This window comes from Odontesthes bonariensis, chromosome 19, assembly GCF_027942865.1.
Source record: "Odontesthes bonariensis isolate fOdoBon6 chromosome 19, fOdoBon6.hap1, whole genome shotgun sequence".
NCBI lineage: Eukaryota > Metazoa > Chordata > Actinopteri > Atheriniformes > Atherinopsidae > Odontesthes > Odontesthes bonariensis.
Genome location: NC_134524.1, coordinates 24,561,720 through 24,573,246, shown reverse-complemented (window position 1 = coordinate 24,573,246; position 11,527 = coordinate 24,561,720). Strand labels below are relative to the sequence as shown.

Genomic DNA, 11,527 nt, shown 5'->3' with positions numbered 1-11,527 from the left:
GGTTTACACTTGTTCAAGAGCAGAGTACTGATGCTGAGTTAATAGACTATTTTCTACACAGGTTGTTTGTGTGATTTGCTTTTTTAATACAGTTTACATCAGTTAACAGTAAAAAGTGCAAATTATACTGTAAACTTTACAGTATAATTTACACTTTTTACTGTTGACTGATGCCATCTCTGTTTGTTATTTTTAATTTTGTCAATTTTGTGTTTATCCCTGAATAAACAGGAAAACCCTTTTCAACATGAGTCTGACAACTAAGTTAGTAGGCTAAATAACTTTAAACTTTAATACGATAGGCCAGTATTGGCCAGTATCAGTATCGGATCGAAAGTGCAAAAACCTGGATCGGGACATCCCTAGTGGTAACCCATTTCTCCACTACTTTGGAAATTCTAGGTAAAATACTTATGGGTGGATAGATTTTGTCGGCCTTAAAGACGGGGGTGACCCGAGCAATCTTCCATGTCGATGGTACCGTTCCTTGTTTTATGGATAGATTTACAACTTGTGCAACTGGGTCAGCAAGAGCCTGTTTATTGGTCTTTAAAAGGTCACTAATAAGACCAAATGAATCTCTGGCCTTTTTAGAGATGAAATATGTGAGCATTTAAAGGGCTTCGCAAGTTCCTCAACTGAGCCAATGAAAAATCTATTGATAACTCACAGTAATCTCCAGATTGTCAGTTAGCTCATCATTTACCTGGAGCTGTAGATCACTAAGTTGGGGAGATAACTCATTTAGATTGTTCCATATTAGCTTTTAATCACCATTTGCCCCATTTATGGCCTGAATATAGAATCTGCTTTCACCTTACGGGTCATCCTTAAGACTTTATCTCTATTTTTCATTCATTTTATAATTTTATTGTTCAACTAGGACAGATTATTTCTATGTTGCTTGGATTTACCTTTTTCTCTGTGAATCGTTATAATTTCATTGACTTTTTTAATAAAGTTATCTGAGCTAGCCTCAATGTTGTTATTTTCCAGAATATTAGACCTTTGAGATTTTGGATTTCCTCATTCAGGAATTGTTGCTGGCTTTTGGGTATGAAGTAGAACTGGTGACCTCTGGTGGATGCCATTAAATGCTTCCTCTTAATTTTCCATGAGCACAAGATAAAATTGTGATCTGACAGGCCTGATAATAGATTACAAATCTTAGAGATTATTTCAGGATTATTATTAAATATTAGATCAATTGTTGTATTTGACATATTAGTCATTCTTGTCACTCCTTTTATAATTTGTGTCAAATTGTACTCATCCATCAGCTGTTTATTTTTTTTCTGACTTGATGTCCCAGTTGATATTAAAATCAGCGAGTATGATGATTTCCTTCTTCGAGTTGAGTGATTTAAGATTGTCTGAAGATGATCATAAAACACATCCTTTGCTGAGGTGGATCCACACAAATCACAGTAAAAGACATTGCAGAGCAGAGTGATGCATTTAGACCAATACACTCAGCGTTAACGTCTTTAGGCCACCTTATTAGTTCATGTTGAAACTTCTCTCTGACATAGATTAATACTCCCCCACCTCGCCCTGCTTCTCTAGCCTTTCTAAATACATTATATCCTGGAATGCTGGTAGCTGCTGTAGATGATGATGCTTTTATATATTTTTATAGGCTTTAGTGGTCCCCTAATACTGTATCTGAGTTTTTTTCCCCAAAATTCTGCCTTGGAGCAGAATTACAGCCATTCCCAAAAAAGAGCTTTCCTTAGGATCCTCAGAATGAGCTATTTAGTCGGGGTGTGGCCTTACTTACGCCTGTGGTATCTTGCGCAAATGTTTTTTGAATCGCTATGGCACGTAGATGAGCTTAATTTGACAATATGACGAACTTGTTAGTGAACAACTCTCCTAACACAGACAAACATCAAGCAAGTGCTACACAAGACATAGTTACACACAATTATAGAGCGTTAAATTACTTACTCTCGGGAATGAGATCCTTCCCCAAGTGAGAGACGAATGGAGCAGGAGATTGACAAGCATATTGGCGCAGCGTCTGCAGTGATGCGGGCTCTGCACCGGCCCGTTGTGGTGAAGAAGGAGCTGAGGCAGAAGGTGAAGCTCTCGATTTACCGGTCAATCTATGTTCCTACCCTCACCTATGGTCACGAGCTGTGGGTAGTGACCGAGAGAATGAGATCGCAAACACAAGCGGCTTAAATGAGATTCCTCCTCAGGGTGTCTGGGCTCTCCCTTATTGGGCTCGGTATTAGCCCAAGTTCTGGAAACATTCGTCGGTGAAATGTTTGGCGCACACATACACAAATCTCTTCGGTCCTGTCGTCACTTTACCAAAAAAAAACTAAATCCTTCCACTGGCTCTTTAGAGGTTCTGATGCAGGAGCTCTAAACAGATTTTTTACATCCATGTACAGAGCAATGAGATGGCCAAAGAGCTGTGGGCGGGGAAAGGCAGTTCTGGCAAGGCAAGGCAAGGCATCTTTATTTATGTAGTGCATTTCATACCACAGGCAACTCAATGTGCTTTGCATAAAGACAAGGCATTTAAAAGCATAAACAGCATAAAGCAGCAATTTAAAGAGAAAAAATAAAAAAATATTTGTCATAGCCAAACATGGGCTCTGGGAGGAAACAACCTCCACGTCATAATCGGCGGCTTTCCCGATCAGGCCATCTGCATGGTCAAATTTCCAAAGGCGTAGAATAATTTCCATTGCATGGTTTAGGTCTATCGTCATTTTTAGCCACTGGGGGACCGCAGGCAGGCTAGCTGAACTCATATTAATGTTAAACAACCTTAAAAAGTGAAAATTTCATGCCTTTAATAAATGTTCCATTTGCTCAGTTTGTGTTTTCCTGGTTAAAAACAGCAAAGTGTTTCCTGGTTTCATTTCCTCTCTCTGAGCTGCAGATCCAGATGTGCTTAGACTCAACATGTGCTGCAGGCTGAATGATCTGCTGGAAGAAAATCAGCGGGCAGACTGTTGTGCTGGGACGTTTTCTGGCTCTCAGTCTGCAGATTTGAGAGGTTCGGGAGCTAATCTTCATTATTTGTGTTTAAAGTCTCTGGGTTACATGAATTGAACCTGGTGGTGGTAATATTTTGGGTCTTTAATGGTTAGATGACAGGTTTGTAGAGTTGTTTTAACAAAGAGAAACAAAGGTTGAGTTAAAACAGACTGTGTTTCCCTGATGGTTGTTGAGCTGAACGGCTGCAGACCTCTGAGTTGTAAGCTGGAACAGAGGGTTAGTGTAAAGAATGTCATGTATTACCACCTCTGTTACTTTTATTCCTTTAAACCAGTGGTCATCAACCTTTATCAGCCCAACCTCTACATGGTGTTTAAGTGAACAACTTGGACAAGACTCTGGTTCCTTCCATCATTTAGAAATATTGTAGCTCAAGTTCCTTTTCAGAGTTTCATCATGACAAAAAGAATTAGTAAAAGAGCAAAAAGCAAGAGTTTACTGCTTAAAAAGCTGAACGTGTGCAGAACTCATCAGAGCACAGTGCTGATAGCTGAGGGCACTTATAAACGCACCCTCAGTGTTCACGTTTGATCTGAGATATTGAGACCTGTGTGGCTCGGTCTGTACAGGTCCAGTTAGAATATGTTGGTTAGCGTAGGTTAGCTTAGAGAAATCTTTTGTGTGAACTTCAAAAGGATCTAAGTCTTCTTCCTCTCTGTCATTGCAGAAACATGGAGCCCAAGAGGGATCCAGATGGCACTGCTGTAAGGACTGTGGGAAAGTTATCAAACAATCAAATCTGAGGTATCATCAGAGGCTTCATACTGGAGAGAAGCCATACAGCTGTGACCAGTGTGGGGCAGCTTTCACTGCATTATCTAATTTAAAGACACACAAATGTATTCACACAGGAGAAAAGCCTTACATTTGTGGTCAGTGTGGGGCAGCTTTCACTAGATTATCTCATCTAAAGACACACCAACATATTCACACAGGAGAGAAGCCTTTCAGCTGTGGCCAGTGTGGGGCAGCTTTCACTTGATTAGATCATCTAAAGACACACCAATTTATTCACTCAGGAGTGAAGCCTTTCAGCTGTGGTCAGTGTGGGGCAGCTTTCACTCAATTATCTCATCTAAAGACACACCAATTTATTCACTCAGGAGAGAAGCCTTTCAGCTGTGGTCAGTGTGGGGCAGCTTTCACTCGATTATCACATCTAAAGACACACCAACGTATTCACTCAGGAGAGAAGCCATACAGCTGTGGTCAGTGTGGGGCAGCTTTCACTACATTAGGTAGTCTAAAGAGACACCAACGTAGTCACTCAGGAGAGAAGCCATACAGCTGTGGTCAGTGTGGGGCAGCTTTCACTACATTAAGTAGTCTAAAGAGACACCAACGTATTCACACAGGAGAGAAATGATTGGCTTAAATCAAGAACAATTTTTACGGCAGATAAGCAAACATTCACCTGGGAGCAGCAACTGGAACTACCAATCAGAAGCCTTGCATTTGTTCAGATTAAAAATCTTCTTTGTGGATTACCACCTTCTCTTGTCAGGACTTTAGTTCTGAATGTTCTGTGGGGAGCACATGTTTGAAGAACCATTAGCCGCTTTCGGACTGCAGGAACCTTTAGCAGTTCTAATAACCTTTTAATCCACGGGGCCGTTTTCTCCCGTGTTCGGACATACAGGAACTCGGGGCTATCTCCCTTAGTTCTTATAACTATTTAGTTCCTTCTCTGAGGTCAGGTCTTTTCATGGTTCCATAGGAACACATCTGACGGAGGTGTTTGGTGGTCGGTAGCTACGCCCCATGTCATGCTATCACGGCTGAAATGTTTCCTCATACGGCACAGACACAACCTGCGGGTGTTTAATAAGTTAAACTTACACTTTGTCTGCTTTGTCTGCAGCGCTTTGCTCTCCTTTCTTCCTTCATGAAATGAAAAAGTATCGTCTCCTGAATCTCTCTGTGAGCTCTTCCAGCCTCAATATTAGACGCCTGATGCGATCGTCCATGATTAATATCACCATCATGCAGACCATGAACACGGTGGCCTCCTCGCTCTCCATATTAGCTTCTTTGTGGTGTTTTTTCTTCTCTCCTTACTTTCTGTTTTGTTTTTGAATGTAGCGCTAAACGGCTAACGGCTTACACGTCACTGACTCAGACCGCTGCGCGCGGCGCATCAGTCCCTATCAGGTCCCAACTCATGTGCAAATGCAGACTAAAACAGAAGGACAGTTATCAGAACGAAATTCGAGTACGACAGTTCTTATAACTACGTTCCTATAACTACTCTGTCCGAAAGCGGCTATTGAAAGTGCGTCATAATTTGTTGGAATTGCTTTAACTGGGGACGGATCCCCTGACGTTCAAGACAAACATGGCATCAATTGTGAGTTGATGGATAGAACAAAATGCTGTCTGTTTGAAAGTAGAAACATGTTTATTTTGTTTTACTGAACATATTTGTTTTGTTTAAAATTAAGATCCACAACGTAGCTCTGCACCAACTGTGGGTATTTATGTAAACATCTGAAGAAGCAATATGTCATTTCAGTTTGATGTGAAGTCGAGCTTTACACTCGTCTGTATTTCATTGTTCTGCATTTCAGTGAAGGTCAGATGTTAACTTTTCTCATGCTTTTCATGTTCTTGCTAAACAGATATTTTTGAAGAAAATGTGTGTTTGGTTACGAGGGAAAGTTGACACTTATCATCTTCCCCAAAGACCAAGAAATCTTTAACGCAGTCTGAAAAAGGTTTGGAGTTGTTCCCTGTACTTCCCAGATAGCTGTATGATGCTGATGACTGAAGCTGAAAGTTAACCCGTTAGGCTTCAAGATTGTTTTTTGAAAATACTGGATTTTGACATTAATATTTCAAAAGCTGTTGGCTGAAAGGGGGTTAAAGATAGATGCCTACTGTACATTAGAAAAATGTTGCCCATGATCCATAGTTTATGTGGGGTATGAAATTATTGATCTAATTTGCATATTATGACGTCATCAGATGGCAGCCATTTTGAATCTCATTATGTTCAGGATATATTGGAAAGATGGAGTGATTATGAACTTGTTTTTTTAAAACCTTTTTTCTTTTTGTCTTTTTATCATCATCTATAATGATCAGGGAACAGGAAAGCGACAATAAAACAGAATAATGTAGTAAAATATTACTATATCATCATTACCATATAGTAGGAAAACACATGCGAAAAGTTGCCTCTATTTTTTCAGGAAATGGTGGATATTGACTTGATGTTTGAACTTATTTTCATTTTTCTGTCTTTTACCATCATTCATAAGGAGGAAACCAACAATAAAACAGGAGAAAGTGGTAAAATACTGTCATCATTACCATAGGGTAGGAAAACACATGCAAGAAGTGGAAGTTTTTTTTTTTTTTTTTAAACCTGTTCGACCTTATTCATAATGATCAGGAAAAGGAATACAATAATAAAACAAGTGGTAAAATGTCATCATATAGCAGAAACACACACTAAAACAGGTGACAACACATTGTGAAACGTGAAAACGGTGGTCAAAATGATGGTCAAAACGGTAGTAAATACTTATCTGTCCAGGTGACACTGGCTATAATTCTTTAGAGTATGGTACCTCTCAAAACATGGCACAGCACAGATACCTACACCACACTGACGGTGTGGCACCTAAGTCTGTGTCAGTGTCATGGGCTGCGTTTGCTCCAGTGTACATATTCCACTGGAGAACATATCCTGTCTTAGCCTCACTCAAAACAAAGACTTTATAGCCATACTTGTCTGGCTTGTTGGGATTGTACATTTTGAGGGTGGACTTGCCTTTGAAGGCTATGGTCATTTCATCTAAAGACAGCGAGTTGCAGTGTGTGTGTGTGCTTGGAGAACAGCCTCGCTTCGCATGCCGGCACCATTGCCTTCGGAAGTTTCACCGTGGGAAGCATGAGTGCTCGTCCGATCCTCCTCCTCCTCACGAGATAAAAACTCCCCTCGGAGTCGGAATCGGCAAATAGCATGCTCAATACTTCTGCACGTATCAACTTCTTACAAGCCGTGGTGTTAAAAACTCACTAATAGTTCGCTGACAATGAAAATTCGACTCGCACGTCTCAACAGAAAAGCTCTGAATAACTACTTCCGTATCTGAGCTCGCGTGGCTTTTTGCACTGCCTTATATAGACACTGTGAACTACAAAATGACGTGAGTTTGGTCTCATTTCAAAGGGTAACATGTTTGCCAACTGGTGGTAGGAGGACTGAACACCTTAAAGCCTGTTTATTTTATCTACAGAATGTTTTGTTTATGCTTACGTAATGTCGCAATTCTGCGACTTTGGCGGTTTCAGGGTTAAGGCTGTTCCAACACTAAAAGGGCACGAGGCTCAACTTCAAGCTGCGAAACTCTTTCAAATGTCTGTTGTGTTAGAATCAGAAGTGTGAACGCATTTTAGTCCAAACGTCATGGCTGCACTGAGGGAAAAGGCAGCTAAGCAGGCTAATGCTACTTTGAATTGAACCGTTTAACACGAGAAAACTGAACTGATCTGTTTGTTTTTTCTACAACTGCTCAGTTACTCACACAATCAGGTACTGAGCAGATTTACCAAACAGACATTCTGCTGTAATCTCAGATACTCTCAGTCGCGCTGCTCACGTTGTTTTAGTCCACAACTCTTCTTCTTCTTCTTCTTCTTCGCGTGAGAGGAGGGTGAGTGGATAGCGGAAGAAGAGCGAAAGAGAGCGCGAGTGATTATATATTCTATCTTTGTTTTTTCTTACTGTCTTTTCACTGGTGTTTATGTTAGTTGTTTAATTGTAGTTTTGTGTTAGTTTTGTCACGTTTTTAAGGGTTTTTTGCTTTCGGTTCGGGTGTGGCCGTCAGGCGTGCCTGGCTGGCCGGCGTCTGGCGGCGCCATGGTGGTTGGGATGTCTGGTGGTGGGTCTTTCTCCACGCTGACACGGAGGAACGGCGTCAAGGTGGGCGCTGGGTCTCCGTGCAGTGTGGAGGAAGTTTGTTTGGCGGTGGGAGAGGTGATTGGGCATGGGGCCATTAAGTCGGCGGCTCGGATGAGTGGAGCCGTTGTGTTATTTGTGGAGAAGGTGGAGCAGGCTCAGCAGCTGGTGGAGACTGGCGTTTCGGTGGACGGACTGTTTTTACAGGTAACGCCACTAACGTCACCGGCGATTAAAATAACGCTGTCAAATGTCCCTCCGTTTATCAGCGACAAGTTTTTGATTGGAGAGCTGTCGAGGCATGGCAAGGTGGTGTCGCCCATTAAAAAGATAGCGTCTGGGTGTAAGTCGCCACTGCTAAAACATGTTGTCTCACACAGAAGACAACTGTTTATGATTTTGAATAGAAGGGATGAAGAGCTAAATCTAAGGTTTCATGTAAGAGTAGATGAATTTGATTATGTGCTTTTTGCTACATCGGCTGGCATGAAGTGTTTTGGCTGCGGCCAGGAGGGCCACATTATTAAAATGTGTCCAGACAGGGCCGGGCCGGCCCCGCCGAGTGCGGCGAAGCAGCGGCAGCAGCCCGCTGCTGCTGCTGAGCAGGTGAGAGACCCACCTGGCGAGGCTGCGGCCGCGGGGGAGCCCGCGGCGGTCGCGGAGGGGCCCGCGGCGGCCGCGGGGGAGCACGCGGCGGACGCGGAGGGGCCCGCGGCTGATGCGGAGGAGCCAGGGGAAGGTAAGGTTGAGGTGTCGATAGAAGTTGTGAAGAGTGTGAAAATGAGTGGATGTGTGGGAGAAGATGGGAGCACGGTGTTGTGTGTTGATGGGGTGAATGATAGTGAAAGTATAGTGGAGGGTGACGGTGTGCAGACAGAGCAGGGGGATGAGGAGCATGTAGTGTGTGGAGATCAGGGAGAGAAAGGAGAGGTGCAGGTGGACGGACAGAACAGTGCAGAGTCGGTTTTTGGTGCTGGAGTGGAGGGAGATAAAAGTGAGGCGGAGGAGGCGATGGAGCTGGTGGCTTCTGCCCCGATAAAGAGGCGAAGCAAACGGAGGAATGTGGTGACTGCTGTTCAGGCCAGTAAACAGGCAAGCAAGCTGGCTGCAGAGAGAAAGGAGGTGTCGGACAGCAGCGACGCCGAGAGCTGGTTCTCTGACAGCAGTGAATTATCTGTGACACAATCAAGCAGCAAAGAAGCTAGATACCCTGCAGAATCTTTTAAAATATTTTTGAAAGAAACTAAAGGGCTGAAAGGGATAAAAATTGAGAGCCATTTTCCTAATTTGAAAATGTTTTACTTCTCTGCGAGGTATCATATTAGGAATAAAGAAACATCAGGATTTACAGAAACAGAAATTTACAGGTTAAAGAAAGTAATGACAAAGGTTAGAAAACAGCTCTAAGAAAAATGATGCACAGCAGCACTTTAATATTATTTAAAGTCTTTTTGTACATCGTTTTTAGCCTTTTAGCCAATATGGATTCTTTTAAAATAGCATCTTTGAATCTTAATGGGGCGAGGGAGGCTGAAAAACGGGCTTTGATTTATCAAACCTTAGAGCGAAAGAAAATTGATGTCATTTATTTGCAAGAAACGCACAGTGATCATTTAGTTGAAACAGACTGGAGCAGAGAGTGGAGGGGGGAGGTCATACTAAGTCATGGCACCTCCCAGAGTGCAGGGGTCGGCTTTCTTTTTTCTAGAGCTTTCACCCCAAACTCCACAGTAATTGAACACGTCGTTCAGGGGAGGTGTCTTTTAGTGAAGACACAGTTTGATCATTTTAGTATAGTTTTTATTAATATTTATGCTCCTATCACCAATGCAGAGAAGAAGCGTTTTTTTGAGAAAATTGGGGAACGGCTGGGTGATTGTGGGTCTGAGGATTATGTTTTTATAGGTGGGGATTTTAATTGCACTGAAAACGAGTTTTTAGACCGCAATCACGCAGAGCCGCATTCAGCGGCCCAACACGCTCTGCGGCGGCTGGTCTCGTCCCATGGCCTGGTGGATGCATGGAGAAGGATGCATGCAGGTTCCAGGCAGTACACATGGTCCCACATCAATGAAAATAGAATCTCTTTAGCTCGTCTTGATCGTTTTTATTGTTTTAAACACCATTTTAACGTGTTTAAAACTTGCCAGATTTTACCGGTGGCTTTTACAGATCACTCGTTGCTTTTAGGTAGTGTTTTAATCAGAAACATTTTACCTAGAAGCGCTTACTGGCATTTTAATTCTGCTCTAACTTATGATCGGAGTTTTAAGGAGGTTTTATGTTATTTTTGGACTGGTTTTAGACAAAGAAAATCTGATTTTACTTGTCTTAAACAGTGGTGGGACCATGGTAAAGTTCAAATAAAGATGCTGAGTCAGCAGCACACTCTCAATGTCACCAGTGACATTACCGGATCTATCAGAGATCTGGAGATAAATATAGTGGAATTAGAACGACTTAGTGAATCCACAGGAAATCGAGAGCATATTGAAGCTCTCAAGTCTAAAAGGCTAACTTTAGCAAACCTGCTGGAAAGCAAGGTCCAAGGCGCATTGGTCAGGTCCCGGGTCCAGAACATCAAGGAGATGGATGCTCCCTCTAGCTTTTTCTTTAACTTGGAGAGGAAGCACGGGCAGAGGAAGCAGATCCACTCTTTGCTGTCGGACGCAGGGCAGCCGTTGAGTGAGCCGGGTGAGATAAGGAGGAGGGCAGTGGAGTTTTACCGTTCGTTATTCCACAGTGAATACCAAGAGAACGAGGAACTGTTTCGGGAGTTCTGCAATGAACTACCCCAGGTCTCTGAGGAGACCAACTCCGAGCCGGAGCGCCCTCTGGGGCTTCAGGAACTCCACACAGCCCTCCTCGGCATGCAGGGCCAGAGGTCCCCAGGTGTTGATGGGCTCACTGTGGAGTTCTACAAGGCCTACTGGGACATTCTGGCAAAAGACCTGCTAGATGTCTACAATGAAAGTCTGTCCACTGGCTCACTCCCTTTGTCCTGCCGCAGGGCGGTCATCACCCTGCTGCCCAAGAAAGGCAACCTGCAGGACATCAAGAACTGGCGCCCTGTGTCCCTCCTCTGCACGGACTACAAAATCCTCTCCGAGGCCCTGGCCACGAGGATGGGGAAAGCTATGGAGCAGGTCATCCACCGGGACCAGACCTATTGCGTCCCCAGCAGGTCCATGGTAGATAACATCTGCCTAATTCGAGATATTTTGGAAGTCTCTGGTTCATTGGGTTTACAAACTGGCTTGATTTCATTAGATCAAGAAAAGGCATTTGACTGCGTTGAACACGGCTTCCTCTGGAAAACCATGGGGAAGTTTGGGTTCAGCGAGGGTCTTATTGCCAAGATCCAGGTAATGTACAGTGACATTGAGAGTGTGCTGAAGATCAACGGTAGCCTGTGTGCTCCTTTTAGGGTGCGTAGAGGCGTTCGCGCTCTCGGGGATGCTCTACGCACTCTCCCTGGAACCCCTCCTCCAGAAAATACGCTCGACTGTTTGTGGTCTGGTTTTACCCGGTTTTAATAACAAAATAGTTTTATCTGCCTACGCTGATGATGTTGTTGTTTTTATAAAAGATCAGCTAGATGTT

General features: G+C 43.2%; 1 pseudogene; it reads left to right on the top strand.

The window, feature by feature from the left end:
• Positions 1-468: 468 nt before the first annotated feature.
• Positions 469-11,527, top strand: part of LOC142368740 (uncharacterized) — a 30,031-nt pseudogene continuing 18,972 nt past the window's right edge.